This window comes from Gallus gallus, chromosome 3, assembly GCF_016699485.2.
Source record: "Gallus gallus isolate bGalGal1 chromosome 3, bGalGal1.mat.broiler.GRCg7b, whole genome shotgun sequence".
In the NCBI taxonomy this organism is placed as follows: domain Eukaryota; kingdom Metazoa; phylum Chordata; class Aves; order Galliformes; family Phasianidae; genus Gallus; species Gallus gallus.
The window spans coordinates 67,909,571-67,937,163 of NC_052534.1; the positions used below are offsets into that span (position 1 = coordinate 67,909,571).

Genomic DNA, 27,593 nt, shown 5'->3' on the forward strand with positions numbered 1-27,593 from the left:
AAGCCCAGGGTAATGACTGGGGGGGATTCAGCTTCAATTGGAAAAGCACATGCAGTCCAACACATACATCTACCCCTGAAAACAAATACATCTACCCCTGAAAACAAATGACTATTGCTCAAAGGCAAACCAGTCAATTTACAATACACGTGCAGAGAAGTAAGAAGTTCTGCCAAGCCTTCTTCCCAAGGAACCATTCATGGCCCTGATTTCTCTCTTTTAGACCTATTTCTCACATCTTCTTTAACAACCAGACCCTAAAGCTCAGTAAACAGAAGTTTCCGTGTTCATGGTCTAAAGTACAGAGGAGAGGAAAGACAACAAAGGGCAACACAGAGAAGACAGAATAACTGCTAAATTAAATAAGCCTGCCTACACTCATTACAATATCCACTCAACGTTAAAATTCATGTCAGCCAATATCCTCCATTTCGCAGCTCTTTTCCCTCACACTCTTTAAATTATAAAATAATTTTGTGTTAAGAAATCATTCGGTGTGGGATTTTTGTTTTCTTTAATTGACGTCCAGACCACCATATAAAGTGAACAGATTTTTAAAGCAAAGGAATACACTAAAGCTACCAACAATGCCAAAGACTAATGAGAGAGATGAGTATACCCACAGCGAGCTCAATCTACAGTTGAATATTGTACTGCCTTGGAAATATGGAAAATGTGATTCACAATGCCATCGAATCCTTAGAGTTGGAAGGGACCTTTCATCTAGTCCAGCTTCACTGCAGTGAACATGGAAATGCACAGTTAGATCAGGGTGCTCAGAGCCTGGTCCAGCCTGGCCTTGAAAGCATCCAGGGATGAAGTAACCACTACACTGAAGATGTGCAGGCTTTTAAATATTTTATTATATATCTTATTTATAGGAAAATGTGTTTTTCCTATAAGCCACTTGGGTTCAAAACACTTTTGAAAGCTAGGACTGACTCAGCCACTAGATGCAATATTCCCCTGCCCCATAAAAGCAGCAAACAACACCACCTGCCCTTGGAGAATCACACCCTGGCTGCTTTTCAAAGTCAAAAAGCAGGCACCACGGCCTGCTATTGCCAACACGTGGCTGGTGACACCTACTTCATTAGATGACAAGGACATCTCATTTGTAATCAGAAGCTAAATTTATTTATAACCATCTTCAAGTGTAATGGACATCCTGCCGGTAAGAAAACGCAGTCATTAAAGCAAAATGTACACATTAGAATGAAAGCAAGTTTTACACTGTAGACAAAATACAAAATTAATAATGGTATTGGTATAATGTTGTTTAAAAATTAATGTCTATAATACTGATTTATATTCAGTAAGTCTACACTACACATCTATGCTGCAGTATAGACTGCAAATTGGTGAGCCCCCTGGAAGTAGACAAAATTATCTTCCAAAATTCTGAGAGAAACATCATCCAGAGAACAGCCTGGGAAATATTCTGTCCAGAAAAAGAAACGGAGGAGCTGCGTGTTGGTAAAAATCATGCAGCATTCCTGATCAAAGAGAGATCTGTCTGTGAGAGTTACAGACAGGTACAACTGAAAAAAGATAAAGATGTTAAAGACACAAACAACTCTGCAATTTTTATGGAACAAGGCCAGAGCTGATACTTCTAAGTGTGGGAAGGAACAAATACATGTTAACACACTGTTGCTTTGGCAGAGATCCCAGGGTTTAGACTGGGGGGGGAGTTCAGGTTCAACTGGAAAAGCACATTCAGTCCATCACTGGAAGAAAAGGAATTCCATGGACTGTAATGAGGAGCAATGGGAGCAGAGAATTTCTGGACCTTGATGATTCTTACGAGCCACAAACCCCTGGATTATAGACATGTGGAATCCTCGGAGCATAAAGGACTTGCTTGAAGATGGGTGCAAGGAGAGCACTGCTTCTGTAGACAACAACATGGGGGGGGGGGGGGGGGGGGGGGAAACGACATCGTTTAACACAATTGCACCATGGAAATCTGCCAAAAGCTGGCAGGTAACTGTGATCTAACTGAGAAAAGATGAGACACGTCCAAACAGGTATACAGAGGTTCATTTTTCTTAAATAAAAAAAATCAACAACACAACACTGCAGAGAGTAGCAAGTTAGTCAATGAAAAGAGGGAACTGGCAGTGAGGTACCTGAGGGTCCTCTCCAACAGTAAACAGAAGCCCTCACGAACTCATTGTATTTCATTTCTAAAAGAAAGTCGCCAGAATACTCAAACATAAATACCCATCACAAAACACTGATGTCAGTGTCATGAATATACTGTTATATTAAACACTCGAACTCGTTCGAGCTCACTGAGAGAAGTTCTCAAATGAGAACTTAAAGCTGCCAAGTTTACCCGGACGCTTCCTGTTCAGTTCCTCCCCAGCAGTCACAGCAAGCAACGTGCCATCAGCGCGTGGGTACCCGTGTGCAGCTATTCCTGCTCCCTCTATGCTGCCCCACAGGTTTAGCAGCCAGTGGGACATTCCTCAGCGCCGGCTCCAGGCGGGCTCACGCACGGCTTCCGGGAACGGTGTGACCAAGTGGGAAGAAAAGACACACGTCCAGTTTTCACAAGATACCTTCAGGAAGCAGAGGACTTCTACAAATACACCGGGCTGAATTGCTGCACCATTTCACAGACTAATAAACTTTTACAATCGAGGTCACTAGTTGTTCGTGCTTTCAAGCTGGATGTCTTACTGTCACACTGTGGTAAGTATTTCATCCCTTAGTATATTATAGTGAAAACATGAAATGTCTCCCACAGCATTTGGCTTACTCATACCTTCATCTCATATAAAAATACCATTTATATATACATATAAAACTCACTCAAGAGTTTTACAAAGATTTCTATTTGTCCCAAATAAAGAAGATATCATCTAGATCATACTAAAGAACCGGTTAGTTCAATTAGCAGTTGCTCCAAGACACAGATACACGGTGTGAGACAGTCCCAACAGCCACGCAGACTCTGTGACTAACAGTACTACCAACAGAGGAGCAGAGTGGCAAGCACCCTCCGTGATGTGTGTTTGTTAGCACCTACAAGAGACAAGCGTTTTCCTGAAAACACCAGCAAGTTTGATCCCAAATGCAGGTGGTGAGAGCTTCCCTGAACTTCTGACCGTTCTGTTTCCAGTGCATGGGGCAGAAACAGGTATCGAGCTATTCATCGGAAACCAGGCAGACAACCTCACACCTACAGACTTACCATTTGCACGACTGTCATCCATACACCCTGTGGAACTTTCATGGGCTGCCTCTCAGCCTCTTTATTATCTCTTCACCTCAAACACACCCTTTAAATTACACAAGGACTATAAAGCCCAACGCATTCCATTCTGAAATTTCAGATGATATGTATTCCTTCAGAGCTTTTGAAAGGTGCCAACTGTTTTTTGGTCTTTCCTGCTGTTACTCACTATTTGCATACGGAAGCCGGTCAAAATGAGACTCCATTATTCCAGGCATTTGATAAACACGCAGCACAAGCCTGGGAGAGATCAGTCACTAAACTAACAACACAGACAAAAGCTGTGAGAAAACATTTCTTATTATCTAAACTGAAGACAGACAAGGTTTCCTCCCACTGAATAACTTAAGGGATCCAGACTCAAATCGCAAGAATCACATGAGGTTAACTCAGAATACGTCTGTGAGGTGGGGTCAGACAGATGTGTCTTCGGTGCGTCCAGGTTCAATACAGCCAGTTGAAAAGCAGGTCTGGTCTGTAAGACATGTCACTTAGCACAGTGCTGTGTCCGCATACTTGTCCTTGGGGTCTCAGGGTTGAGAAAAACAAGCAAAAACAAGCAAGCAGCCAACTGATCAATCAATAATGTGCCTCTTGGCAGGATGTATAACACAAGCACAGACCCACAGCTGTGTACTCCTAGGTCACTTCTACCTAGGAAGACCGCACACACACCTCCTGCAAGCTACAAGTTACAGGTAAGAATACCATCTCACACTGAATGTAGCAGAAGGGAAGTTTTTTTCTGCAGTTCCACTGAAGAATCTACACTGCTACTGTCAAATAGATTTAGAAAAAAAAAAACAACCACAAAACAACACAAATTCTCTTTATCAAACAGTAATTTTCTTCAAACAGAAATAAGTGCAGCATTGGTGGATAGGTTTCATTTCCATTTCTCTTCTCTCTCCCTTTTGCTTCAGCTTTTGCAGATAGCTAGGGGAAGCCAGAGGATGTTCATGAGAGGACAAGTGTGTTTCAGCAGGTATCTGTAGGTGTCCCCCTACACTGTGCAGTATGAACTGTTTGTACTTTATCTGCAATCAATAATAACGAATGAATCATTAAAATACACTCCTTAGAGAAAAAGACTGCACCACACTGGTGAGGATTCTTCTCTGTAATACACTTTGAGTTTATGCCAAATATGCTTATATTGTTCCAAAATTCCATGTATTGTCGGAAGAATTACAGGTTACTATGTAAATGATTTGTGAACAGCACAAGGTTCTCAGCTAATGGTAGAAGTACCAGCACTGCTCATCATAGAGTGCTTCCTTGACTCTCTGGAACATCCACTATGGAATCCCAGCTGATGGTTTCAAGGAATTGAAATGATAGAAACCAAAACAGACAGACAAGCAGGTCAGTAACCTCTTCTGGGAGTCAAAGGCTAAGAAACTAGACACACTCCCCACCAAACCCACAGGTTTACAGTGACTCAGCATTCTCTTATACTTGTCAGTGGCCAGTATCTGCAAGCCCATTGTTTACACATCGCTCTGCCATCAGACATTATCAGCAGCATGCCCCAGTGACAGTGCAGGCTACCTACATATCTGCAGTACTAGAAAAGTGTTGACAAAATGCAGTGAGTATAGGACCAGGAAGATGTTCAGGTACTGGGGCATGTGGCTCAAGGAGCAACTGGAAGAGCAGAGACTGGCTACCAAATGGGAGCCAACCTCACCTTGGAGGTGGACAGGGACAGACAAAGAGGAGATGGACGCAAGGAACAGAAATTCTGACTAGAATTGAGGAAAAATTTCACAGCCTTCATGAGTAAGTTGTGGGGTTTCAGTCCCTGCAGATATCAGACCCCTGTTTAGACAATGCCCTGAGCAATCCCACTCAACTTCAGAGCACAAGCTAACTTCGAAGTTGACCCTCCTCTTATAAGAGCTGGGCAAGATGAGCTACAGAGGTTTCTTCTAACTTAAATCAACCTATTTTGTATTTATCATAAAACGAGGAGAGCGTTCTGCTAGTTTCCTGCCAGGAGAAAACATACAACCCCTCACTTCCTATAAAGCAGCCTCTCTCATAAGTAACACAAATGCTTCTGCTAGAGGTTCTCTCTACCTCACAGTGTCAATTAGAAGTCACCTGAGACTTTGCATGGGCCTGAGCACCTGTGTTGTGGCACCTGCTCCTGGCCACAGCACAAAAGACAAAAGGAGAATGATGGTTTCCACCAGGCCATGCATCTTAAACTTCTGCCTGGCTAATTACAGCCTGATACTGATCTGTGAGCTGGGACACGGATCCTTGTGGACACTGCATTCCTTATGCACAGCCTTCTCGCAACAGCAGCACTAGGCAATCTAACAGTGGCTCACCACAATGAAACAGCAACTATAAGAAGTCAATTCTAGGATGCATTATGGCCCCTCGGTCTGCCTACAGTTCTCAAGGTACTTAATGGAGTTCCTCTGACAGTAGAAGGAGCACTGTAATTAACATAAGGAATAGCTATCAAGGAAAACCAGAATATTTTATCAAAATACCAGTTGTGCTTCTGGTGTTGGGGTCTAGTTGAAACATGGGATTGGGAAATTCATCAAACGCATCTGTTTTGCAAATATTGCCAATTCAGACACTCCTTTAAACAGACATCCTATATGACTACAGCATTCACTTACCCAAAGGTTCACTTTTATCAAACTAATATATTTCATTTTCATTTCAGAATTTCCAAGTACAGTTCCAAAGTCAGGCTAATGAAAAATGACAGAAATTCTGCAGACTTGGGAATGAAGGATTTGGATGAGATGGTAACTGATTTTCTTTAAATCGGTTCTTTAAATCAAATACAATGATTTTTTTATTTTATTGTTCAGAAGACAGCGTAGGAAAAGAATAATCCCTTATATCTGTCAGCCTTTGCCTGTCTTTCCCTTCTTGTTTTGAGGAGCACTGAGTGATGAAATATTTGATGACAGGCCGAGTTAGCTCACAGTACGTGGCTGCAGGAACAAACAGGCGTGAGAAAGAAAACTGTACAACAGAAAGTCTGCAAGTTGTAAGAAGTGACTAATATAGAAATAGTATGTACAAAGATACACTGTTATCTGATAACATTATATGTAGGCAAGCCATTAATTTTTTTTTAATGTTTGTTTTGAAAGCTAAAGAGAAGGGATTTTCCCTTGCATGGGAAGATCTGAGCATAGAACAGCTCCTCGTGTTTTTATTTTAAAATGCAAGCTGCTAAAGGAAGAGCTGCCTACTCTTAATGGTTTCCCATCCTACCCACTAGAAGATCCCGTTTCCAGCAGACATAACTGTTCCTAAACATTGCCATTTTGGCTATAATTCTGGAAATCAGATCCTAGGTCAAGGAGTTTCCTCTCCCCTCTCTCCTGCTTCCCCTGTTCTCCCTCCGCAGCCATCTATGAGAGGTTTGTTCTCACGACTACCCCACAACTTGCCAAGCTTTGCCTAGGAAATACAGTGCAAGCAGGGATCAAACACAGTTCCTTAAAGAAACTTAAAACCTCTTAACTACAACCAACTGAAAACACGGGAATTCTGTGGAAAAAAAGCATCTTCAGCAGGAGATTGCTTACAAGCAAAGAAGGTGCCTTAAAGTTGCACGCAAAAGATGAGGACATAGGTTTTGAAGCTCGGGACTTGGCGCTGTAACATCCTGCGTGAAGGTATCAGTCTGTGGATTCTTCTTTACCAGGAAACACAGAGTGCACTCTACTGTCCAATTTCAGATGCTGGAGCTTCAGGTGACCTTCAGGTGCATTTTAAAGTCAATGAGTTAAAACTGGCCCTTCTAAGTTGCAATTCAGTTAGCCTGCTTTAGACGCTTGCCCTAGGGTGAGATGAATTGCACACCAGACGTGCCTATTTGTCCTCCTTGATTATAAAGAGAGCAACTAGTTCAGATTTAGATAGCTGAAATTAGAGGATAAGGATGCCATCTGGTATTTGTACATGAAGTAACTCAAACTAATTATATTCACCGTTTCAATAACATAATAATTTTGCTCTCCTATGGCATTTAGTATTACCAAAAACGATGCAAAATGACATCTTAAGACAAATACAGGCCTTTCAAACAGGTTTTCTCTCATTCTAAAGAAACTGACCCAGTGTTTTTTGTACGAAGGCATTGTTTACCAGCACGTGAAAAGACTTACAGCATCTCACTGGTTTGTCTAATATGTTCTCTCCTCGGCATAACCTCGGCAAGGGAAGGATGTTAAGGGAACAAAACAATCACTTTCTTCATGTCCTCTGTGCCAAAATAAGCTCATCTAATTTTTCTGATTATAGCAGTTTATCTACAGATATAAGTTCTATCTAAGATGTTGTCCTGCCTATGTCCTGAGGCCATTCCAGGCACAATAAAGAATTCTTCTGCATGCTCAATGCAGGCAGGAAGCCACTGCAGAAAGAAGGCTGAATTGCTTGGTACAAATCCCAAGAGGAAGGGAGAGATGGGACAGACTGCTGTAGGAACAAGGGAACATGACAAGGAGGAAGGGAGCAAATGATCCAGCAGCCTTAACAGCAGAGCATGAAAACTGCTTTTCCACATTTAGACAAATGGTGTTCACTGAATAGGTGTTCATTCAATGTTTAATAATGGTTTTAGCACTCCGTGCATTATTAAATGCCAACTGGATGCATCTGCATTCAATCTGATTTTTATTTTTTTTTACCTAGGTGTTTTTCCAAATGGTGTTTTATTTCTCAACAATTTCTCAAAGCAGCTTTATATCCGTCACCGTTACAAAGTGTGGATCTGACACACTAAAACCAAAAGTGTCACGTCTGGCACCTGATTCGAAAAGACTAGAATCTGTTTTTTCAGAGCAGTCCTCATTTGAGTAGATATTTAACCCTTCAGGACAGAGCTTATATTGCCTCAGTGGTACTCGGCACTGCTGTGGGTCAGGTTCACCTGAATACAGTGGGGTACATCATCCCTCCAAAATAAATACGCAGCAAACATAGAAGCACTCACAAACTAAGGAAAATCCTTTGATTTGTGAATGGCACGGATGCATCGACTCATTTCATTTCTTAAGATCAGTTTTTATATATTTAAGGGAGAACAAATGAAAAAAGAAAGCGAACAACTTTACTGAGGCAGAAGTCAGCACTGAGATCCCACTCTCTGCCAGGATACCACCCTTCACTGCCACCTAAGCCCACTGCCCAGGAGGGCACTGACTGCCTTACTGCTTCCCATTTTTCAGACTGTCATTAGATGTTTATTATGAAAACAGGACAGTACCTTTCATTTCTTATGAACACCAACAAAATAAGTGAATGTTTCAGTACGACACGCCTCTTGTCTTAGTACCTATCTAGATGCATATTAGTTTAATAAACAATATCTTCATTAGGTCATACTGTAGATAAAATTTTGAGCAAAACTTTTCTACATTTTTTTTATCTTGATAGTTTAACGGGACTTATTTCGTGTACAAATCAAAACTAACAAATCTGTATTCCTAAGGCACTATGCTTGCATTATAGACGACCAAGAATTATACTGCAAAACTAATTACCCTTTCTCATTTCCATCTTTCACAAATTAAATGCAACCAACAACCCTTCTAGACACCCACATTCAATCTTGCAAAAAGCACAGGTGAACGGTTCAATCTTTCTTTCAACTATACAAGTATAAAGTTACACACATACCCAAAGTACACCGAATGAACAGTTCCTATTTTACTACTCAATGCAGCTGACTGCATGACAGTTTCCTGCATTTTGTTCTTGTCAATCAATCAAGCTACTAATATTCTGTGGTATTACGAGCTCTGCTTTTAATAGGATGAAACATTTATTCTTAATATTTCTGCAAAACAATGTTGCACGCGGGCTGCGAAGAGCAGCTGAAAGGAAATGGTCCCAGTACCACTTTCTCTGCTTGCAACACATTTCCTCACTCATCTCCTGAATGTGTGTGTTCCTCTCTGAGATAACATCTAATTATTCTGCAGTCTGACTAACCTTGGATGGAGCCTAATTCTAAGTTTCTCTTTGCTCTTCTTTTTTTTTTTTTGCTTCTTACTGATCCTCATTCATGTTTACATCCCTGCCAAATCATGGTAGAATAACAGTCAGAGTTTTCTTTGCCTTCATATTTAGTATGTTGATGAAGATGAGCTGAGTTGAATTTAATCAGGAGAGAGGAACACGTTAAAAGATGGGCTGTTGCTGATGGTAGCAGTCCAAGTAGTCTCAATACCAATGCAGAGACTTACCTGTGCTTCTTGAAACTTAGGCAGTAATAAGATGAAAAAATGTTTTGATGCTGACATGTTTTGGGCAAGAACCTAACTATTGTGACTTACGCATTAGCCAGTTTATAGCTGGACTGAAATAACGAGTCTGGTCTTGACCAACAAATACCAAAGGCTCCAGAATCACAGTGTAGCACCACGCTAAACAATCACACCCCAAAGACAGACAATCCTCTTTGTCCTCCGGTACCCAGCTTCCTCCTTCGAAGTTCAAACCAAAGTCATCGCCTTCATTTTTAAAGCTGCCCTTCGGTGGAGATCATTCAATGTCCAAAACATGTCAGCTCTGTAGCCTGCCCGATGTTTGGAAGTCACAAGCTTCGTGACTTTCCACGGACCAACTAAAATTTGGTTTCTTTAAATTTTGTAAGGTATGGTGGCAACAGTCATTCTTTCCCTCTTCCAGTCACACTTCTGCTGTTTAGAGGCTCCAGTTTGTAACTATCGCCTCTGGCAAAGAGACTCTAGGAGTTTTTGCAGGACAAAGAGACAAGGGGAGTTCATCTGGAGACACTCATGGACACAAGCAGTGTAACACAAACTGTATCAAGGCATGAGAATTCATGTTCACAGCCTCAAGATTAAAGGAGCTGAGCTGCTTGCTTGCTTTTTTATTAAGACATTCTATAACATATTGGCTACTGCTCTTCAAGGTAAGTAACCTAACAGCAAAAGTAAGTATTGGCTACCTAAGAAAAAAACGACGTAAGAATTGTAAGGCAGCTCATCAGATATTAAGTTGAAGCATCATTTAAATAAGCATCTTCAAACAGGCAGCTTTCATGCCAGTTATGTGCCAGACTGTATCTCCCTCATATCTACTGAGCACCTCCATTTTTCAAAACCATCCCTGTTAGAAATCTTCCATTTGGTCCACATAGCATTTTTCCAATCATACCATTACCAGTGTACCATTCACGTAATAAAAACAAGACACTTCAATGTCTGATTTCAGAAATGCTGCCGTAATCTTCCATATGAAAAGAAAAATGCATTGAGTATTTTGGGCTGTGCATTAAAGCCTTTGTTCCTTCCATTTGTAAAAAGAAATGAGGATGGCAGAAAGCTACACAAACAGAGCCGCCCGTACTCTCTGAAGACGACCAAGTGCAGTTAGCGATGTTAACACAAACAAGTAGGTCCATGTGCACAAGCACAAGCCCAACTTGTTGCCAACAGTAGGACTGGTTCCCTGATCAGAAAGCAAAAAACAGTATTTCATAATGAGAGTTACAAACCTATTATTTCAGAAGCCTTGCAGTTAGGAGATTCCACTCATATTTTAAGCACAGAACTTGATAACATTATGCAGCAAAAACATCCTGCCATTTTTTCAGGTAACAACTGAATCTGAACTCCTGTAAAGCACTGCTGCTCTGGTTTGGCACTGCAGAGCTAGAATGCTATCTGGGAGACTGAGGAACTGGCACCTTGATGAAAGACCTCTTCCCTTTTCCTCACCATTCACCTGACAGCATCTCAACACCAGTTCTGGGCCCCCTCAACACGAAGTAGAAGCAGACAAACTGGAGTGCATTCAGGGCCTCAAGGTGCTGGCGGCCTGGAGCACTTACCCTGGGAGGAGAGGCAACCTTGGTCCAGCAGCACCTGCTGACACCCAAGCGAGGGTCTTCAAGAAGGGCCGGGAGGTTCCTCAGTGGGGCACAGCCAGAAGAGAGGCCAAAAAGAGACTGAAGCGATGTTCCAGCCTCGTACCAGGAGAAACTTTCCCTTATGTAAGCAGCAATGCAGCTTGCCTAGAGAGGCTGCTCTCTGCTCTTTGAAGGCTTGAAAGCCCAGCTGGGCACGGTCCTGCGCAGTCTGGGTCTGAGCGCAGAGCCCGCCTGTCTTCCCCTCCAGCTGAGCTGTGATCTTCTGCTGGTGACAGAGCACTGGGATTCACTTTATCAGGCTCTGGGCAGGTGGAAGAGGGACCTGTTCCTGGTTGAGGTCACCTGCAGCAGCGCCCAGTGGCATGGTCAGACCCAGATTTCCTGGATTAGTAGCTCTGTAAATCAGACTTGACAGTACTTCCCCTACACAAATGCAAATATAAACTACATCTTCTGCTTCTTTTTTTTTTTTTTTTTCTTTCATGAAATACTTTGGTATTGGAAGTTTTCTGTATTACATTTCAGTACCAAACACACGCAACATTAGACCATACTTCGGTCAAGTCTGCCCACCTGCGCGACGCCCACTTTTAGGCAACTACTGGTGTTTTCAGTGGAACTACAACATGCATACTTTAAAAGCCACACGGAGCCACCCACAGAGCCCAGTTTTCACAGCCCGAGCCAAACACCCGAGAGCTCAGTCACCCAACAACGCGGCCGTTTCACACACAGCGCTCACATCGCGTTGCTCAGCTCGGAGCAACACGAACTCCGTACCGTGAGCTCACCGTACCCTGCGGGGACCCACTTTCCCGTCGGGGGGCTCCGCCGCTCGGCAGCGGCTGGCTACCACTCGGCCGTGCCCTCCCGCCCGCTCTTACCTCAGCGGCGGCGGCTCCTGGAGGCTGAGGGGCGCGGCGGGCGGCGTGCCGCGGGCGGGCGGCTGCGGCTCCTTCCTCTTCGGGCGCCACTGGGGGAACGCGGAGCGCCGCTTGGGCGCGGCGGCGGGGGGCCGGCGGCGGGGGGAGGCGGCCGCCCCTTCGGGCTCCGAGTCCTCAGACTCGCTGCGGCCGAAGAGGCGCTGGAAGCGTCCCCGCCGCGCCATGCCGAGCTCCGCGCCGCGGCGGCGGGAAGAGAGGGGCTGCGCGGGGATGCCCGCCCGCCGGCGGCCGGAGCCGGGGCGGCACCGAGGGCAGCGCTGCGCGGGTGGCGGTCTCTCCGCGGGCATGGACGGGGCGCGCCGGTGGTTGCCGCCCGCCGCGGTGTATGCGTTATTAAGGCGATCGCCTCCCGCCGTCCCTGCCCACCGCCGGCCGCCCCGGTCCCTCCCCGCCGAGGGAGCCGCGCCGCGGCAGGTTCCCCTCCGGTGGCACAGGAAGGGAGCGGCTGGCGTGCGATCCGTGCCCAGGGTGCGCATTAGGGGCCATTATCTTGTTGTTGCGCTCCGACGGCCCTCGGGGCCGAGCCGGGCTCTTGCGCCACTGGCGGGAAAAAGGCAGCGCCGTGGGGGCCCGCCACACGCGGAGCCCTGACCCACCGCCACCGGACCCCGCCGAGGGGGCTCCGCGGGACCCAGGGCTCTCCTGGCCCTGCAGCGCTGCTTTGTGCACCAGCGCCCGCCGCGTTAGTTAGTGAGCTGCTTATCCATCTCCCTGGGGAGAGCTTGGCTTCTGCCACGCTGCCGGCTCTTCGTTATGCCGAGAAGTAAAAAGTCGAGCCCTTTGGTGGGGGCGGGCGGCTTCCCAAGTTGGAAGGGACCCACGAGGACCAGCGAGTCCAAGCCCTGGCTCCACGGAGCACCAACCAAAATCAAACCCCTTGTCTGTGAGTGCTGTCCCAGCGATCCTTGAACTCCGGCACTTGGGGCCATGCCCACTGCCCTGGGCAGCCCGTTCCATGCCCACCACCCTCTGGTGCAGCCCCTGTCCCTAACCCCCACTGCCCCTCCCCTGACACAGCTCCATGCCGTTCCCTCGGGCCCTGTCGCTGTCACACAGAGCAGAGCTCAGCGCTGCCCCTCCGCTCCCTGTGAGGAGCTGCGGCCGCCATGAGGGCTCCCCTCAGCTCCTCTGCTCTGGGCTGAACACACCAAGAGACCTCAACCGCTCCGTATATGTCTTCATAACTCTCCTTTGGATGCTCTCTAGTACTCACGGAAGATAGTGTCTGTCCTAAATTCTAACAAACTAGTACGTATTTGTCCACAACGGAAGGGCACTAACATTTTGGCAGTATCTTGTTTGTTCTCACTTTGCTTGTTGCTGCTGCAACATTGAGATTATAGTCAGTCAAAAATGTTAACGTGAGCTAATAAAAATGCTAAAAGTCTGTGTGCTGGAAAAACTTTACATTCACTGTTAAGAGATGGCCATAATTAGCTGATAAATGACAAGCACATTACATACATCAAGATGGACATAATTTAATGCTGATTATTTATTTATTTATTTATTTATTATAGTGGGAAGACAAGGAGGTGAACAAGGCAGAGGAAGACAAAATACAGAAAGAGTTTAAATGAGCAGCCCAGTCCTTCTTACGCTACTGTTTCATCCAAAGCAATATATACACTTGTTCTGGGGGTAAGTTCAGTTATTCCTCTGAGTTGTGTATAATTTACTTGGCTACTGGTTAACTAAACAGACTAATCTATGAAGAAAGTGATTTTTCCTCAACTTAAAATAGTTGCTGAGTACTCTGTAATGTGTCATGACAAAACTGGGCAGAACCAGAAAGGTGGGCGGTTGTGCCCTCAGGAAACACATCAAGAAAAACTGTCAGTTTTAGTGAAGCAATTTCTGTAAGTAGAATCACGGAATGGCTGAGGTGGAAAGGGACCTCTGGATGCTGTCTCATCCAGCCAACTCAAGCAGGGTCAGCTAGAGCAGTTTGTTCAGGACCATGTCCAGCTGGGCATTAAGTATCTCCAAGGAGGGACACCTGATGATAATGTGCTGTCCTTGGTGGAAACCTAGGAACAAAGCAGGAGCTCTTCTTCCTAAGTGAAGGCGAATACAGTGGTGCTGGTGGGGCCATTTCAGCTAGCAGCAGTAGGGAGATAGAAGTCTGGACCACCTACAGCCCCAGTTTCTCCACCCTGCCACTACACCCACTAAGGCCGCCAGCCTGCAGATGGGTATGTTATGATGAACCAGCCACCCTCCAGTGGCCCTATGCTCACCTGCAGACTTGGCGGTGTCCACCTTATGATGATGGGCAGCAATTGTTGACCCTCAGTTCTCAGCACACCAGATGGTTGAGCAGACTTGGGGAGACTTGTGCTTCTTCATTCTACAACAAAAGATGTGTATGGACTTAGAACATACAGGTCAAATCACAGAGCAGCGAAAAAGAGGAGCATAAGAGGAATATCTTATAAAATAATTTCAGAGTGTCTCAGCAGATTTAGAATCAACATTAGCATCACTGAGTATGTTGTTCACATGCCAAAAAATGTGCAGGATTAACCATCTCTCTGGAGGGACAAATACAACATCAATTTTAAGGTATCCAGCATTTATGCTTCAGTGCTAACATGAACTATAATATACTAGTACACAAAAGTGGATGAAGGATATTTTGTAGGTACTTGTTCAGAGTTTGGTCAAAATTATGTCTGAGTGTTAGATGTGACATTATCAGAACAACATGTGAAATCAGTCCTAACAGATTTATAGAGGGAGGGGTGGTACTTCTAGTCCTTGTTTCTAAGCTCATTTAGAAGATTTGGACCTTTTTGTTTTTTAGGAAAGGCATTCTAAAGACCATTAGTCAAGACAGAAATTCATTAGAATTAGGCAGTCATTTAGGAAACTTCAAATTATGATCATGTTTATGTCAGCAGTCCTGACATATGTGACAGAACAAGTCAGTCTAGCTTTTATCTGAAGCAACTCGGTTTTGCAACAGTTCGTAGTAATTCCTATCATAGAAAGATATTATGCAACAAAGCCTTCTCCTGTTTGGTTTCATTCCAACATGGTGAAAAAGAAGATGATTGGATATCTGTACTAGACTTCATCATATTCAATATCCACCTAGCTTGACAGCACACTGTATGCAAGACATAGAAAAAACAAACAGGAGAATGATAATTTTGGAACATGAATCAGGCCAATACAGACTCAAAATCTGCAAAGCTGTTACAGAATCAAAATAAAACACAAGTTAATATAGCAATATTTACTCAAATCACTCTCCCTCCCTTTTGATTATTTCAAAGCAGAAATTGTTCTAATATAGAACTGTTCCAATATACGACACAATATTTAAAAAAAAAATCTAAATCTCATAATCAAATTATGGGAAAATAACTTCTTTTTTGAAAGTATATATGTGTCATACTGTATATGCAGATACTAATAGGAACGTGCTATCATCAACTTTGTCAAAAGTTAACTAACCTTCCAGTAAAACAGATGTTTGAAAATCCCTCCAGAAACAGTACCCAAAAGCTAACATTTGAGGATCAAGTGACTCACTGTCAGAATATACAGAGTGTGTTTGAATTCCCGTACTTAGGAGATACAGATAAAAGAGCAATAAAGAGCAATAAAGCACACAAGGACCAGAGTCCCGACTGTCCCACATAAAACATGCAAGATCCAAGCTATGGTCCTGGAATCCCACATTCATTTGACACCTAGCCCTAAGGGCACTTAAATTCCAGAAGTGCCTCCCTGTTTGCCTTTAAAGTGCCTCAGGTGCTTAGGGACTCACCTCTTCCCATGCCCAGAACTGCCTCAGTCTTGACAAGACTGAGTTTAGTGGCTACTTCTTGCCTAAGCTGGACAAAGAGCTAAGAATTAGGTTTACTTGGCCTAAATCTCCACAGGGTCTCCCTGTGGTTGACATATTTAACACACACAGCAATACCAGGCTCTCTAAAAATGTCATGTCAGCTTCTATTTTTTTTTTTTCCAAGAGTTCAGTAACTTTTCAAGGTACAGCAGAGAAATAGTGGCAGAAATAGTGGCCTTAATTCAGGAATATCCTACCTACTAGGTAGGATTTCTCACATTCATGCCACAGTTCTTCTTCACAGTCATATTAGCACTCATGTCTTCTCTCCAGCTCAACATGACTACAGGTTCCCTGGCTACATTTGAAAAGAGAAAGAGTGAGTCCCACTCCATAACTTGAAAGAAAAGGCATCATTACATAATCTTAGTAAATTATAAGACATGGTAGATGAGACGTGAGTGATCATTTCTGTTGTTTAAAGACTGCCTGGAACCAAAGCTGGAAAATGCAACTAAATGATACGACCAGGGAAAGCCAAGGCTAGGCTAGGGTAACTGAATTAGCTCAGGGACATCCCAGCCAGAACTGCAGTCACAGGAGTAGGTAGGAAGTTAGAGAAGCCAAGAGACTCTTAAAACAAAGAGCAGGACAAAATCCATGAAGGTTAGCAAGTCCATGTTACAGGAAAGGGCTTTGGAAAAAGAGTAAGCAGAAATCAAATGCAACTAGAATGAGGCAACCTGGAAACAACACCCAGCAGTTTCAGATTCAACCAAGAAATAAGTTTGAGAACTAAGAAGTGTTTCTGGAATTGCCTTATGTGCCTGGTAGGTGGGGCAAAACACCTGTCAAGTTAAAGGGAGAATATTCAGGTAGCTGATGTTTTTGCTGTTCCAGCTGCCATGATTTACCCTGGTCTGTCTGTTGGCCCTCGCCTTGGGGGCACACAGGGGAGCACACAGGTGCTGGAGCTGTAGCAGATAGAGACACCTCAAGTTCTGAGAGAAGTTTGGAGTGGGGTGAATTTGCACAACCTCATGCTCTGAATTTCTTTTTTACCTGTGCACTTTGCATGACTAAAGATAGTTCTTTAGGTTTGTGTGTTGGTCGGTTTCAGTCTCCTTTCAAGGTGTCTTTGGCATTCAACTCCATCCATGAGCTGCTGGCTCTGTTGAAAGTGTGCAGTGCTCATCTCTTAGGTGCTAGTTATTAATCAGATCAAGCCCAAAACTCCTGTGACCCTTAGACAGGTTCAGGATTTCACCCGTGTTATTCATTCTTCTCAAAGCTTGGACATTATGTGTGGTCCAAGTGTTCAAGGATAGTTCTGCCAAACTCACTGATATTCTAAAGAAGAGTTTTATTCTTTAAATGGTGCAGTCCACAACAGATAAAAGCATGTAGAATTTGTAATGAGAAATTAGCATAATCATTATTCAATTATTCAATCCCCATGTTTTTTGTTGGTTTTTGTGTGTGTGTGTGTGTGTGTGTGTTTTGTTGTGGGGTTGGTTTTCTTTAATGCAGAAGTCCACTATTTATGCATTAGTCACTACCTCCACATAATAACCCCATCATGATACTAACAGTGAGAGTACTCTGCTTGATTTTTAATACCAACTAGGTGCAGCCAAGCAGATAGTCAAATTGATTTCAGTTATGAAATACTCAGGAATTCCCAGCATAGGACATTAATTTTTGATAATACAAATGTGGCAGTAGTTCTCATTCCTTTTCCAATTAGTTCACAGAAAAAAATATCCCACAGGAAGGATTTCTTTCAGTGCTTTTCTTCTGTTCCTTTTTAAGTCCTTCGTTCATTTTGTTAATGACAATCCCGTGCAATTTTCTGTTAACATTTCATTGAAGTGTGGTGTTAAGTATAAAGCCAAGACAACACATGTATCTCACTTCAGTCTTTCTCTGAGTATCCAAGTTCTTCTGCTCCCCTTTAAGAGACTTATCTTTCTCTCTTCATTTTTCAGCTCACATCATACTCAACGATTTTGATCTCTGGTCTTGTCAGTTTGCATAAAGAATTTACATAGAGATGGACCCATGCCTGGTCTCAGGCTGAACACTGAAGTATGTAAAACACTATGTGTATGCTATGTTTTTCATACCAGCCCCTTTAATGTCAACATTGATTCACTATGACATTTGTTTAATATCTGAGGTTTCTCAATAAGCAGTCATTCCTTCCTGAAACTATAACAAGGCAAGATAAAACAGCTATGAGAAAACAAACACTGTAACTTGACTGAAGCAAATGCTGTGGATGTTATTCAGAGGAAAGAACATTCTGTGTTATGTTAAATTATATTTTTCTTTGTCTTAGAAAGTGAATGAGAGATGGGAGATGCTGCTTCGCAAGAAGGCAGGATACCACAGACTGGCTGGCAGTGATGTGCCACTCAGTGAATCAGGGCCTCTGGGCTCCTCTGGAGCATGATTAAAAAAAAAAAGAAGCACTCTATTCTCCTGTAGTCATGTAATTTAAAAGTATAATACTAACATCATAAATGAATTCAGTTAAAAAATACCCAAATTAACATAATAATGAGGCATTGGGATTATAATATCAGCAAGCTGTTAATTTACTGCTTAGCAGTAACACTAAACAAATAGTTACCAGTTATTTATTATTATTTATGGTATCTAACAGATGAGCTGGGAAATGTACAAGCATGCAGGAAGGTAGGTCTCTATCTTCAGTAATTTACAGTCTAAAACCAGAATTCTAAAGACAAGAGTAAGCATAGCTGATTAAATTGTTATGGGATATGAGTGTTCTGTGAGAAATTTAAGAGCTATCTAGTGTCCTGTAACCTAATTAGGGGCTAAAGAATCTTCAATTAAATATTAAACTAACCAGTTGTAATTAGATGCATAACTGTTCCAATATGTCCACAGATAATATAGGAGAATGACTTGGAAATTGAAACTCTCTCTTCATAGTTACATTCATCTGTCACTTCCTCCTGTTCCCTGGATGTCAGAAAGCCCATTCATTTGTATGGAGACTGTGTGAAATGAATCAGCCATCAGCCCTGTACCCTTCTGAGGCCAAACTAAGTCTTGCACTGTCCCACTGAAAGTTATCAAAACCATTAAAAGTTACAAAAAAGAAGATGTGTTGAAATAGTCTGATACAATAAACCAGTTATTGAGAGTCACAGGGAACAGAAGGATGAAATGGCAGAGCTGTTCAACATCATTGGCTTTTCCCATGATAATCAGTTGTGATCCCTGAGAATAAGGATGTAATATTTAAAACAAATGCAGAGTGATGGTGAGAATGCAAGTCAGGGAAGTTCTGCTGTCAATAATTAGGGAGCTATCTACTAGCTAGTCTACAAAAATGTAGACAAAGGAGAATGAGTAAGCTGAAATTTATTCAGAATTTATAACCATGCCCTTCTCAATGGGTTATCAAGGAAACTATATAGTTACAGTTTTGAACAACAAAGAACTGTCATAGACCAATAGAAAGTAGTAACAATCACTCAGTAATCAACAAGAAATCAAAAAGTGAAATTCCCCCCAAAGTGTCTAATAACATTGTTGTTATTTAAAATACTTACTGATTAGGTATTATACATAAAAACACAGTAAAATTTATGTGGGACAGGAAGTTATGAGGGATAGGTAAAATTAAAGAAGTTCATGGGAAATGCTAGTGGGATCCAATAAAAACCCCAAACTGGCTAAAACAGCGTCATAAGGGTGAAGTGGTGGGTAGCAATGGCCACAACTCTCTACTCCAGGGTCCTTAGCACACCCTTGCAGATCATACCCACTGTTTCAGAAGGCTGACTGCTTGCCTTGGGCTCAGATATGGGACACTAGAGAGAGACTGATGAGGTCTTTGGATCGATATACTTGGATATAATCTTTGGATTAATATCTACTGCTGTTTACCCATCTGGGCACAAACACTGCCACCAAAAGAGACCTTGAAGAGATTAGAGCTGACTGCTATCCTCTAGGAGCAGCGGTAAAGGGGCCACAGTGGTGGTTTTTTTGATCTTACCAGTCAAGGAGATGGCTTTAGCAGCTGAGGAGGGTGAGTCCTGCAGATCAAAGTCTGGGCATATGCTGATGTCACAGACGGGGTCTTTGGCTTCTTTGACTGTGGACTATCTTCTGAGAATGAGAACCACTGGGGAGTGATGATACCTATGTGAGAAAGAGAGGCAAGAGCATCTTTCCCCTAAGTCTTGCTTCTGAAAAAGGCTTTTTAGAAAGTTCATTGTGGTTTTGAGATCAAAGGCCAAAAAGAAGTGGAGAAACAGGATGAGTTTAAGATGCTGAGCGAGGAAGGTATGTAGCAGATTAAAGACCTGAACTTCAGGAAAGTGGACATCAGCCCACAAGAGCTGATCTGCAAATAAAACCTCACTGAAGTATGAAAATGGTCCATCATGATTGCCCCATAAGATGGAAAGATACAGCAGGAAGACAAGTTGGATGAAGAGGAAACTTCCAGCTGATCTCAGACACAGAAAGGAAGTATAAAGAAAGTACAAGCAGGGACAGGGTACCCAGAAACCCAGCAGCATTACCTAGGTATGCAAGAGTCAAATTAGGAAAGTCATGTAGGGCTGGGGTTAAAACCACCAAGAAATGTGAAGGTCAGCAAGAAGGGCCTCTACAGGTAAGCATATTCAAAAGATGAAAGAAAATGTAAGCTCACTACTAAATAGTGCAGGCAAGCTCACTCTCAATAGTGAGAGAGGATCTAATGACAAACTTGTGGAAAAACTGAACTACTTAATGCCTCCTTTGCCTTCCATCTAACTGGCAAGGCCAGGTGTCTTGTGCCTAGGAGCAAATAGAGGAATGAGCTGCTACCCAATGCTTCTAGGATTAAGCTGGGGAGGATTTCATAGAATCATAGAACGGCCTGCGTTGAAAAGGACCACAATGATCATCTAGTTTCAACCCCCCTGCTATGTGCAGGGTCGCCAACCACCAGACCAGGCTGCCCAGAGCCACATCCAGCCTGGCCTTGAATGCCTCCAGGGATGGGGCATCCACAGCCTCCTTGGGCAACCTGTTCCAGTGCGTCACCACCCTCTGTGTGAAAAACTTCCTCCTAATGTCTAACCTAAGCCTCCCCTGTCTCAGTTTAAAACCATTCCCTCTTGTCCTATCACTATCCACCCTCATAAACAGCCATTCCCCCTCCTTTTTATATTGCTCCCTTCAAGTACTGGAAGGCCACAATGAGGTCTCCCTGGAACTGGAATTTACGTAATTTCAGACAGGTGACCAGATGAGATACTTCCACTGAAGCCGAGAAAGCAGAGGTCTTTGTGAGGCTCTTCTTTATCGTCTTTGAAACACTGTAGCAACTGGAGCAAGTTACCTGTAAAAGGCAAATGTTGAATCTTTCTTTGAAAAGCTGAGAGGGAAAACCTGGGTTACGAAAGCCTGGTCAGTTCTGGAACAAGGACTCCCTATTGCAGGCACATGAAAGACAGAAGGATGATTGGAATCAGCCAACAAATAATTCATGGGTCAAATCATCCTTGACCAACCTGATTGCCTTCTATGATGAAATGGCTGTCTCTGCAGATGAAAGAATTACAGGTACAGTTTATCTGAAGCAAGACTTTCAACATAGCCTTTCATGGTATAGTGAGAGTCAAACTGAAGAGATGAGAACTGCATGGGTAGAGTGCTGCATGGGTGAAAATCTTGCTGGACTGCTGAGCTCAGAGAGTAGCCTTTAATGGCTCAAATTTTAACTGGAATCTTGTTACCAGTGACATTTCTTCAGTGTCAATATTAGGATCATTTAATATTTTTATCACTGACTTGACAGTGGATGGGATGCACGGTTGTTGTGTTTTCGGATGATATGAACTGATATGACAGGTAGAGGGTGTTGATACGAAGGGGGGATTGGAAGCTGTTCAAAAGGATCCCAGCAAATGAAAGGAATGAGCCAGCAGAAAATCCATGGAGTTGAACAGAGGCACGCACAAACTCCTTCACCTGAGACAAGCAACCCCACACAACCATACAGGCTGGCTGGAGACTGCCTGGCTGCAAGGCTCTTGGTGCTGACGTGCTGAATGTGGATCACAAGTGCACCCTGGCAGCAGTGAAGGCCAAACATGTTCTAGTGCAGTCAGTAAGTCAGGGGCAGTGATTATTTCCTTCCAGTCAATACTGATGAGGCCACTGCTAATTACACCTTCTATGGAATTTGACAGACTTCAGGATTTTTATTTTTCCCCCCTAAAAGAGTAACATCCATCCTCCTTTTTTTATATGCACTGTATGCTTACTTTTTTTTTCCCCCTGAGAAATCAGAGTGATTTAACAACTAGCTCATTAAAAAAATGTTGTGCCAATACAGCAAAGAGAAAGAAGAACTCACACCCGATATTGATTTTAAATCTACACACACAGTAGAAAGTAAACAAAAACACTGAGAAAAATTCTTTCCCTGGGTAAAACCACTGAAGGACTTCCAGTCACACCATAAAAGTAATTTTGTCTGGATGGAGAAATCACAGAATCATAGAATGGCCTGGGTTGAAAAGGACCTCAAAGATCATCTAGTTTCAACCCCCCTGCCACAGGCAGGGCCACCAACCACTAGACCAGGCTGCCCAGAGCCAAATCCTGTATTTCACTTTGAAAGTGAAGTATTTGTTTTTGGAAAGCTAAGAAAGGAACAGCGTTCTAGGCCTTCATGGTCAGATACAATAGGCACACATCATGAGATCCACTGAGAATAGAAAATCACTTTTCTGAAGCCACAATGACTTATATCAGCATGACATCTGGCCTACTCTACCTCTGCCACACTGTGTTATTAATGAACCCATATGTACTGGGTTACTTTATTGCAGTAGCATGCCATTTCATAAATTAGCAAGTAGACTAGATTATAGCGAATATCTGAATGACAGTATCATCAGATGCTTGAATGTATGTAATGTAACAAAGAAGAGGAATGAAGTTCTTTTTTGAAGGACTATAAACTAGCTATACCAACCTTATCAAGCTATTAAAGATTACTTGTTGATTAACAGCAGTTATTGTTAGCTTCAGGTCTGTGTATTCTTGAGTACTAAATGACACAGGGGTGCTTAGTGTCTTTGTTGCACTTATGACCAGGTTGCCTTTGTCTCAGAAGATGACATTGTAACAACATTAACAGAAGGTTTCAGTACAGACTAAGGATGAAACATCTTCCTGCCCAAAGAAGCAGTGTGAATAGCCAAACAACACAGGATTACTATATTATCCTCCTCATATTTTTGTTTTACTTCCTAAACATGCTGTGATTCAGCGCTAAGACAGTGGTGAGCCCAATTCACGAAAGGCTGTATTTATGTGTCAAACATTGATGGATCCAATCCTGTTATACACTGAGGTAGTACTGACAAAGCCACTCGTCTTTCTCTGTTTCAGTTTTCCCAATAGAAAAAATGAAAATCATCAGAAATCGTCATTCTGGTCCCTTCTGAGTACAAGGAATTTCTTCTGATAAGTGACATACTTGCCAGAATAGGTACTGCTTAGTCAACAAGCAGAAGGGTAAAGCAATAGTTAAGTGAGCCAATGGCTTTGGCACTATTAATATCTGCTCTATGCTAATAAGGATTATCCATCCATACAAACTGTACAAACACTGACAATTTTATTTCCCCGCTCCTTACTAAACCAAGATTTCTTAGTGGGGCTACTCCAAAGTACTGACCAAAAGAAATGTTGTTCAGGATAAACAATAAGCAGCAGAGCTAAAAGTTTCTAATGTCCAGTCACTTTTTTTTAGCAATAAAAGGTTACTTGACAGTCTGAAATATGATTTATGGATTTTAATTAGAATTAAAATGGTGAATTAAAACAATTAACTATTATGAAGTAAAACTAGGACAGTTGTCTGCACGGTTCAATTATTTACAAACATCTAGAGTATCTTCACCTGTTATAGAAGGAAAACATTAGTATGTGAAGAGAGCATGAATGAAGAAATTAATACAAGTAAGAGTTATTTTTCTTCTTCCACAAACATATCAATTCAAATTGTTTCTGAAAAACATTATGTGCCAGCAGACTTGGTACTTCTGCCTTACAATATTGTAATATTTCCAGAAAGGTCTTGGATGAGTGAATCAACTTCTCCTATAATTAATCAAATTAATTCTTCACTGTGACTAGGCGACAGTGAGCTATTTAGTTATATATAAATAGCAGCATTATGAGTCTTGTTTGACTTACTCATTGTTGCATGTTAAAAACTGTATATTAATTATTCTCACAATCTGTTTTCATTTGCATACCCAAAAGCCAATAGCGAGGAGATGAAAACAAAATATTTTTTGCTTGCTGTGAAAACTGTTAGAGAAATGAAGGGAAAAATAATAATGATTGCTGACTAGTTCCTAAAAAAGCATCACTGGAATAAGTAAAAATTCACCTATCTTTGGGAGTTCTCCTGTTGATTTAATGGAGTTGTGATTTTAGACAAAGCTGACGCAGGCCTGAAGGAAAGGAAATTTTGGTCAACCTGCTGGAGTTCTTTGCTGTATATAGAAATAATCCTTACCTTGAGTTTATGTAGGTGCCATAAAATATCAGATCTATAAAAGCCACATTAAATTTATTCCATGTCATCAAAGTAAAGAACACAGTTATTCCAGCTACAGCAAAATATGCGTGGGAATATTTTTTCATCTTTTGCCCATGTAATTTTGCAGTAACCAAATGTTGATGTTATCTTTCACCAGCATGATCTCCCTTTGTGGCTAGCTAGCCCTGCTTTGAGAAAGGGTGTTGGTCTGGAGGTCAGGAGAGGAGTCAGGAGAGGACTCCTCTCCATCACAAATTACATAGTAATTCTGTTTACAGATATTCATCTCCACTATCATTACACAAAAACATAACTACCCACAAAAATGTATAGCATCTGCTCCATTTCTCTTGTTTCTGTTAGAATTAATGCATCTTTAATTATAATCTTGTTCTTTACGATCATCTTCACATTCCATACGTATTCACTAACAGGTGTTTTGGTTCAGCTGCCATTAGGCAATGACTCACTGTGCGTTGTCTGATTATGAAGTTTAAAATGGGGGAATACTGGTTGAGGATCTCTGGAATTGGAAATATGTTTGTTGAGCTCTGGGAACCTCTCCCTTTCCAATTCAGACTGGTTCCTTCTGCTGAGTCATGATGCAACATGAAGCCTTAGACAGTCTGAAGAATAATGAGACAAAGGAGGTGATGCCTTTTTTATTGTATCTGTTTTGACATTCCATCTCAGCAATTACTATTAATGTTAATTATTTATAGTCATATTAATATATCAAAGTCGGCATTCACTTCAAGTTTACTTTATTCATTCAGTAACTACTCTACATCTCATTCATTTGATCACAACCAGCTTCATTTCCCCAGCAGTGGAGCAGCATTTGTGTATGGAACTATTGTCTTGATAATCTCATACAGATTGTACTGTGTATCCTGCTGCATCTATGTCTAGTAACTATATCAGCAGCTTGCTAGGAAGTTTACAAAGCAAGATTCTCTAAGCAGCACGTTATCACACTTTGGAACTTATTGGGGTTTTTGTTGTTGTTGTTTTGTTTTTTCCTCTACTTAGTATCTTGTATGTAAATTCAGAAAAAGACTTGGGCACTCCAATGATGTACAATGTTCATCCTATGAAGTGGAGTCACGTGCCTACGTTCCTCATATTCAACATGAGGGTATAATGCAAATCTGTTTGGAAAGTGCCATAAATAATCAACAGAATACTGATTACACAGCACAGCCAGCCAATGGTATGATTCAAGAGCTGCAATAGTCAACATTAAGTACGGTCTCAGGATATAAGTGCAGGGAGTACAGGCCACACGCTCGGTATGCACACGCTGCTGGTTCTAATGACAGTGCTGGCAGGCTTCTTGTCTGTGAAAAAAATAAGTGGGAGCAGCTGGGCCAGTGGATGCTTTTGGGACACTTACTTTTAAGTATCAGCTGGTGTTAGTTGCAATGATCAGGCAAAATCTTTAACACAACTAAAACAATCATCTTCTATAGAAGAACTCTGAAGACACACAAAAGCAAAGGACAAAGAAAAAAAGTGTAGTTCTCCTTGATTTCTTGTAGGGAAACCCACATGTGAAATGATTTCTCACTAATCTTATTGTCCACTAATCAATATGTCCTGGACTTGGGACTCGCAAGAGCCCTTGGGAAACAGGTTGGGAACTTTTCACAGGGTACATCTCAAATTGCAGAAGTACCATGGCTAAACTTTTTGCTTAAGAGGTTGTTGACAAAAACAACACTGTTGTTTCTTTTCCTCTGATAATTTCTAACAGGGCTCGTGCTCAGAATATTTTTGTTTAATCAAGAACACATTATCATGATGAGCTCTTTTAAACCGGTACAAATGAAACCCTTTCTTTGGGTTTCTCTAATCTTTCAGATTACTGGAAAAGGTATTAAAAGTCCCCAATTCATATGAATCAGTATACATCCATAAAAACCATAGAATTATTATTTTTTGGAAAGACCACTTAGATCATATAATCCAACTGTCAACCCGTCCCCACCATGCCCACTAACCATGTCCCTCAGTGCCACATCCACCCATCTCTTGAATACCTCCAGGGATGATGACTCCACCAGCTCCCTGGGCAGCCTATGCTTACCTCACCATGTTCTGGAGAAGAAATTTTTCTTAATCTCCTGAGCCTCCCCTGACGCAACTTAAGGTCATTCCCTCTTGCCTTTATCGCTAGCGATGCAGGAGAAGAGGCCGATCCCCACCTCACCCCAACCTCCTTTCAGGGAGTTGTAGAGAGTGATGAAGTCTTCCCCGAGCCTCCTCATCTCCAGACTGAACAATCCCGATTCCCTCAGCTGCTCCTCATAATATTTGTGCTCCAGATCCTTCACAGCTTCATTGTCCTTCTCTAGACATGCTTCAGGGCCTCAATGTCTTTCTTGTAGTGAGGGCCCCAAAACTAACATAGTACTTGAGGTGCGGCCCACTAGTGCTGAGTACAGAATCTCCCTGCCCTGCTGACTGCACTATTTCTGATACAAGGCAGGATGCCATTGGCCTTATCGGCCACCTGGACACGCTGCTGGCTCATGCTCAGCTGGCTGTCAACTAACATCCTGAGATTCTTTTCTTCTGTGCAACTTTCCAGCCACTCTGCCCCAAGGCAGCAGCATTGCACAAAGTTGTTGTGACCAAAGTGCAGGACCTGGCACTCAGTCTTGTTGAAGCTCATAGGATTGGCCTCAGCCCGGTGACCCAGCCTGTCCAGATCCTTCTGTAGGGCCATCCTATCCTCAGGCAGATGGATACCTCTTCCTGTCCCGGTGTCATCCGTAAACTTACTGAAGATACACTCAGTCCCCTCATCCAGATCATGCATAAGGATATTAAACCGGGCTGGGCCCAAAGTAAAAATAAAAATCATACCTCAGTAGCACTTTTTAACGGACAAGAGGTTCAGCCAAAACGGGTTATTTAGCAGGACTCAGGCCAGTCCTTGGCCCACCCACAAAAAGGCGGCAGCACCTGCAGCGCTTCATCTCTCAGGCCGTTTCCGACAGCGCCATCATGTGGCCGCATCCCCGCACCACAAGAACTGCCACTTCCCGCCCGCACGCCTCAAACTCCCCGCGCGCCTCTTGACGCCATTTCCGCAGACCGCCCCCCCCACCACC

At 42.7% G+C, this 27,593-nt stretch overlaps 1 protein-coding gene and 2 long non-coding RNA genes across 8 annotated transcripts in view; 1 reads left to right on the forward strand and 2 right to left on the reverse strand.

Annotated features, from left to right (window-relative positions):
• AIM1 (absent in melanoma 1) overlaps positions 1-12,104 on the reverse strand; it is a 96,196-nt gene extending 84,092 nt beyond the window's left edge. For 2 of the 3 annotated variants that reach the window (XM_419809.8, XM_004940348.5), the window contains exon 1: positions 12,017-12,104. The gene's annotated coding sequence lies outside the window, so the exon portion shown is untranslated. Of the gene's footprint in view, positions 1-11,093 lie in introns of all 3 variants that reach the window. The other variant, XM_046939150.1, reaches the window with a different exon arrangement.
• Positions 12,105-12,436: 332 nt separating this feature from the next.
• LOC107053079 lies at positions 12,437-19,918 on the forward strand. The gene is made up of 4 exons (XR_001466045.4): positions 12,437-12,544; positions 13,597-13,717; positions 17,864-17,963; positions 18,217-19,918. It is a non-coding gene; the product is annotated as an uncharacterized LOC107053079 (long non-coding RNA).
• Positions 13,548-27,530, reverse strand: LOC121110218. Of its 4 annotated transcripts, none has more exons than XR_005858290.2 (5): positions 27,346-27,530; positions 24,945-25,100; positions 19,912-20,057; positions 14,317-14,426; positions 13,548-14,106 (listed from the first exon to the last, which is right to left on the reverse strand). It is a non-coding gene; the product is annotated as an uncharacterized LOC121110218 (long non-coding RNA). The 4 variants fall into 4 exon arrangements; XR_005858292.2 differs by having other exon boundaries at positions 13,548-14,133; XR_005858291.2 differs by lacking the exon at positions 19,912-20,057.
• Between the last annotated feature and the right edge of the window lie 63 nt (positions 27,531-27,593).